Source organism: Oncorhynchus keta, unplaced genomic scaffold, assembly GCF_023373465.1.
Source record: "Oncorhynchus keta strain PuntledgeMale-10-30-2019 unplaced genomic scaffold, Oket_V2 Un_contig_24448_pilon_pilon, whole genome shotgun sequence".
Classification (NCBI taxonomy): Eukaryota; Metazoa; Chordata; class Actinopteri; order Salmoniformes; family Salmonidae; genus Oncorhynchus; species Oncorhynchus keta.
This window is the reverse complement of record NW_026283904.1, coordinates 70,001-76,323: the sequence shown is the minus strand read 5'-3', so window position 1 is coordinate 76,323 and position 6,323 is coordinate 70,001. Positions and strand designations below refer to the sequence as shown.

The following is a 6,323-nucleotide window of genomic DNA, read 5'->3' as shown; positions in this document are numbered from 1 at the left end:
AGTTAACACAGTATCCAAAGAGGGACCAGGTATCTACAGAATGGTGTCGATTGCGTAGAGGTGGATCAGAGAATCACCAGCAGCAAGAGCAACATCGTCTCTCCCTTTTCAACTTCCTCCATCTCTCTCTCTGTCTACAGAGCTCTTTTCTCCTCTCCTCCCTCGTTTAGTTTTCTCAAAGTAATTGCTGACTTATGCTGTTCTAACCCCTCCCCCCTCTCACACACACACACACACAGCTTCTAAACTGGGACCGACCACAAAGGTCGGATAGAATTTCAGTGGACAGAGAAAAGGGCAGAGAGGGAGGAAGAGAAAGGGGGGCAAGGGAGAGCAGATGGAAAACACATGATGCAGGGCAGAGGAGGGGAGGAAAGAGGAGGAGGGGAAGAGGAGGAGGAGGAGGAAAGAGGAGCTGGGGAAGAGGAGGAGGAGGAGGAGGAGGAGGAGGGGGAGGAGGAGGAGGAGGAGGAGGAAAGGGAGAGGGGAAGAGGAGGAGGAGGAGGAGGAGGAGGGGAAGGGGGAGGAGGAGGAGGAGGAGGAAGAGGAGGAGGGGAAGAGGAGGAGGAGGAGGAGGAAGAGGAGGAGGAGGAGGAGGAGGGAGGAAAGGAGGAGGAGGAAGAAGGAGGAGGAGGAGGAGGGAGGAAGAGGAGGAGGAGGAGGAAGAGGAGGAGGAAGAGAAGGAGGAGGAAAGAGGAGGAGAGGAAGAAGGAGGAGGAAGGAGGAGGAGGAAGAGGAAAGGAGGAAGGAGGAGCTGGGGAAGAGGGAGGAGGAGGAAAGAGGAGGAGGGAGAAAGGAGGATGAGGAAAGAGGGAGGAGGGAGGGAATGAGGAGGAGGAGGAGAGGAGGAACAAGGAGGAGGAGGAGGAAGAGGAGGAGGAGGAAGAGAAGAGGAGGAAAGAAGGAAGGAGGGAGGAGGAAGGAGGAGCTGGGGAAGGGACAAAGAGGAGGAGGAAAGAGGAGGAGGGGAAGAGAAGGAGGAGGAGGAAAGGGAGGAGGAGAGGAGGAGGAGGAGGAGGAGGAGGAGGAGGAGGAGGGAAGGAGGAGGAGGAGGAGGAGGAAAAGAGGAGGAGGGGAAGAGGAGGAGGAAGGAGGAGCTGGGGAAGAGGAGAGGAAGGAAAGAGGAGGAGGAGAAGAGAATGGGAGGAGGAAAGAGGAGCTGGGAAGAGGAGGAGGTAAGAGGAGGGAAGAGAAGGAGGAGGAAGAGGAGGAGAGAAGAAGAGAAGAGGAGGAGGGGGAGGAAGAGGGGATGAAAGAGGTGGAGGGAGGAGGAGATGAAAGAGGTGGAGGGGAGGAAGAGGAGGAGATGAAAAGGAGGAGGGTAGAACAAAGAGGAGGGGGAGGACCAAGAGGGGAGGGAGGACCAGAGGAGGGGTCACAGGACACAGTCTCCATCAGACAGGTACTGGGAAGGGGAGGGGAAGGGAGACACAGACTAGAGGAGACTAGAAACACAGGGAGAAGGAGGGAGGAGGTCACAGGGGACAGTCTCCCAGACAAGAGGAGGAAGGAGATGAAGGATAAGGAAGAGGAGGCGGAGAATAGGGCAGGTCACAGGATGACAAGAGGATGAGAAGAAACAGAGGAGAGAGGAGAGGAAGGGATAAGGAAGAGGAGGTGGAGAAGAGAGGAACACTACTGGATGATGACAAGAGGAGGGAGGAAGAGGTCTTCAATCTGTAAAAGAAGATGAGAGAGGAGACTCTAATTTGACCCTGTCTGAGGAGACAAATCTGACCCTGTCTGAGCCCCTAATACCCCCCCCCCTAAATGGGTTTCCCTAAATGAAAACATTCCTCTCCTCGTTCCTGTCCTGTACCAGAAGGAAGCATCACACCCCAGACACCGCTAGAGGTCATAAGGTCACACCCCAGACACCGCTAGAGGTCATAAGGTCACACCCCAGACACCGCTAGTGGTTGGAAGCTGTGTCATTTAGGTGCTCATAGAAGTTGAAATAAGGTCACAGGACACAGTCTCCATCAGACTAGAAACACTACTGGAGATTCCGGTATTGTGTAAGGTCACAGGACACAGTCTCCGTCAGACTAGAAACACTACTGGAGATTCCGGTATTGTGTAAGGTCACAGGACACAGTCTCCGTCAGACTAGAAACACTACTGGAGATTCCGGTATTGTGTAAGGTCACAGGACACAGTCTCCATCAGACTAGAAACACTACTGGAGATTCCGGTATTGTGTAAGGTCACAGGACACAGTCTCCGTCAGACTAGAAACACTACTGGAGATTCCGGTATTGTGTAAGGTCACAGGGGACTGTCTCCGTCAGACTAGAAACACTACTGGAGATTCCGGTATTGTGTAAGGTCACAGGACACAGTCTCCGTCAGACTAGAAACACTACTGGAGATTCCGGTATTGTGTAAGGTCACAGGACACAGTCTCCGTCAGACTAGAAACACTACTGGAGATTCCGGTATTGTGTAAGGTCACAGGACACAGTCTCCGTCAGACTAGAAACACTACTGGAGATTCCGGTATTGTGTAAGGTCACAGGACACAGTCTCCGTCAGACTAGAAACACTACTGGAGATTCCGGTATCGTGTAAGGTCACAGGACACAGTCTCCGTCAGACTAGAAACACTACTGGAGATTCCGGTATTGTGTAAGGTCACAGGACACAGTCTCCGTCAGACTAGAAACACTACTGGAGATTCCGGTATTGTGTAAGGTCACAGGACACAGTCTCCATCAGACTAGAAACACTACTGGAGATTCCGGTATTGTGTAAGGTCACAGGACACAGTCTCCGTCAGACTAGAAACACTACTGGAGATTCCGGTATTGTGTAAGGTCACAGGACACAGTCTCCGTCAGACTAGAAACACTACTGGAGATTCCGGTATTGTGTAAGGTCACAGGACACAGTCTCCGTCAGACTAGAAACACTACTGGAGATTCCGGTATTGTGTAAGGTCACAGGACACAGTCTCCATCAGACTAGAAACACTACTGGAGATTCCGGTATTGTGTAAGGTCACAGGACACAGTCTCCGTCAGACTAGAAACACTACTGGAGATTCCGGTATTGTGTAAGGTCACAGGACACAGTCTCCGTCAGACTAGAAACACTACTGGAGATTCCGGTATTGTGTAAGGTCACAGGACACAGTCTCCGTCAGACTAGAAACACTACTGGAGATTCCGGTATTGTGTAAGGTCACAGGACACAGTCTCCGTCAGACTAGAAACACTACTGGAGATTCCGGTATTGTGTAAGGTCACAGGACACAGTCTCCGTCAGACTAGAAACACTACTGGAGATTCCGGTATTGTGTAAGGTCACAGGACACAGTCTCCGTCAGACTAGAAACACTACTGGAGATTCCGGTGTGTAAAAATCGTTTGTTTGGATGTTCCTGTTCCTTTAAAAGTTGAGCTGCTTGAAGAGATGAGGTCAATTCTGTTTAGGTCAACCATTATAGATATCACCTCATTCTAGTTCTGCGTGTCCTACTTTGCCTGGTGGGATGTTCTAGAAAGGTTCTACAGGTCTCTAGTTCAAGGTTGTTGTTCTTCTTCCCTGATAAGGTTCTAGTAAGGTTCCACTAATGTTGTGTTGATCCTATCATCCCTAGTAAGGTTCTAGTAAGGTTCCACTAAGGTTGTGTTGATCCTATCATCCCTAGTAAGGTTCTAGTAAGGTTCCACTAATGTTGTGTTGATCCTATCATCCCTAGTAAGGTTCTAGTAAGGTTCCACTAAGGTTGTGTTGATCCTATCATCCCTAGTAAGGTTCTAGTAAGGTTAAACTAGTAAGGTTGTGTTGATCCTATCATCCCTAGTAAGGTTCTAGTAAGGTTCCACTAAGGTTGTGTTGATCCTATCATCCATAGTAAGGTTCTAGTAAGGTTAAACTAGTAAGGTTGTGTTGATCCTATCATCCCTAGTAAGGTTCTAGTAAGGTTCCACTAAGGTTGTGTTGATCCTATCATCCCTAGTAAGGTTCTAGTAAGGTTAAACTAGTAAGGTTGTGTTGATCCTATCATCCCTAGTAAGGTTCTAGTAAGGTTCCACTAAGGTTGTGTTGATCCTATCATCCCTAGTAAGGTTCTAGTAAGGTTCCACTAAGGTTGTGTTGATCCTATCTTCCCTGCTATGGTTCTAGTAAGGTTCCACTAAGGTTGTGTTGATCCTATCATCCCTAGTAAGGTTCTAGTAAGGTTCCACTAAAGTTGTGTTGGTCCCATCTTCCCTGGTAAGGTTCTAGTAAGGCTGTGTTGCTCCTATCTTGCCTGGTAAGGTTCTAGTAAGGTTCCACTAAGGTTGTGTTGGTTCTATCTTGCCTGGTAATGTTCTAGTAAGGTTCCACTAAGGTTGTGTTGGTTCTATCTTGCCTGGTAAGGTTCTAGAAGGTTGTGTTGGCCCTACCTTGCCTGGTTAGGTTCTAGTACTGTTCTAGAAGGTTGTGTTGGTCCTATCATGCCTGGTTAGGTTCTAGTACTGTTCTAGAAGGTTGTGTTGGTCCTATCTTGCCTGGTTAGGTTCTAGTCCTGTTCTAGAAGGTTGTGTTGGTCCTATCTTGCCTGGTTAGGTTCTAGTACTGTTCTCGAAGGTTGTGTTGGTCCTATCTTGCCTGGTTAGGTTCTAGTACTGTTCTAGAAGGTTGTGTTGGTCCTATCTTGCCTGGTTAGGTTCTAGTCCTGTTCTAGAAGGTTGTGTTGGTCCTATCTTGCCTGGTTAGGTTCTAGTCCTGTTCTAGAAGGTTGTGTTGGTCCTATCTTGCCTGGTTAGGTTCTAGTACTGTTCTAGAAGGTTGTGTTGGTCCTACCTTGCCTGGTTAGGTTCTAGTACTGTTCTAGAAGGTCCTACCTTGCCTGGTGGAGACGTTCCTCTCGTTGCCGGCGGTGAGAACCACCTGAGGGTGACTCTGCTCCAGAGAGAACATCTCATCCTTCCCCAAGCGGCTGTTCTTCCCGCTCTTCATGGTCCCGCTCGGGCCCGACGGCGCCAGGTAGCGCCCGGAACAATCCCTGAACGCCACCTTGCCGGAGCGGAACTCCAGCGTGTATCCGGTGGTCTTGTCCGGCTCCGCCTCCAGGCTGCCGTCGTTCTTCAGGAAGCGGTTGTCAGACGTCTGCAGGTGGTAGCGTTGGTCTCTGAACACCAGGGTGATCAGGGAGTCCACCCCCACGGGAAGTCACGGTCTATAGAGACCTCAGAGTGGTCGGGGTTAGAGGTCAGGTGGGCATAACGCTTCCTGGCCGGGCTGAACAGGTTCACCTGGGGGGGAGGGTTAGAGGTCAGGTGGGCATAACGCTTCCTGGCCAGGCTGAACAGGTTCACCTGTGGGGGAGGGGTTAGAGGTCAGGTAGGCATAACGCTTCCTGGCCAGGCTGAAAGGTTCACCTGGGGGGAGGGGTTAGAGGTCAGGTAGGCATAACGCTTCCTGGCCAGGCTGAACAGGTTCACCTGGGGGGAGGGGTTAGAGGTCAGGTGGGCATAACGCTTCCTGGCCAGGCTGAACAGGTTCACCTGTGGGGGAGGGTTAGAGGTTAGGTAGGCATAACGCTTCCTGGCCAGGCTGAACAGGTTCACCTGGGGGAGGGGTTAGAGGTCAGGTAGGCATAACGCTTCCTGGCCAGGCTGAAAAGGTTCACCTGGGGGAGGGGTTAGAGGTCAGGTAGGCATAACGCTTCCTGGCCAGGCTGAACAGGTTCACCTGGGGGGGAGGGGTTAGAGGTCAGGTAGGCATAACGCTTCCTGGCCAGGCTGGAAAGGTTCACCTGGGGGAGGGGTTAGAGGTCAGGTGGGCATAACGCTTCCTGGCCGGGCTGAACAGGTTCACCTGGGGGAGGGGTTAGAGGTCAGGTGGGCATAACGCTTCCTGGCCAGGCTGAACAGGTTCACCTGGGGGGGGAGGGTTAGAGGTCAGGTAGGCATAACGCTTCCTGGCCAGGCTGAAAGGTTCACCTGGGGGGAGGGTTAGAGGTCAGGTAGGCATAACGCTTCCTGGCCAGGCTGAACAGGTTCACCTGGGGGGAGGGTTAGAGGTCAGGTGGGCATAACGCTTCCTGGCCAGGCTGAACAGGTTCACCTGTGGGGGAGGGGTTAGAGGTTAGGTAGGCATAACGCTTCCTGGCCAGGCTGAACAGGTTCACCTGGGGGGGGTTAGAGGTCAGGTAGGCATAACGCTTCCTGGCCAGGCTGAAAAGGTTCACCTGGGGGAGGGTTAGAGGTCAGGTGGCATAACGCTTCCTGGCCAGGCTGAACAGGTTCACCTGGGGGAGGGGTTAGAGGTCAGGTAGGCATAACGCTTCCTGGCCAGGCTGGAAAGGTTCACCTGGGGGGGAGGGGTTA

At 51.7% G+C, this 6,323-nt stretch overlaps 1 pseudogene; it reads right to left on the bottom strand.

Annotated features, from left to right (window-relative positions):
- Positions 1–4,821: 4,821 nt before the first annotated feature.
- LOC127922052 (fascin-like) overlaps positions 4,822–6,323 on the bottom strand; it is a 14,866-nt pseudogene continuing 13,364 nt past the window's right edge.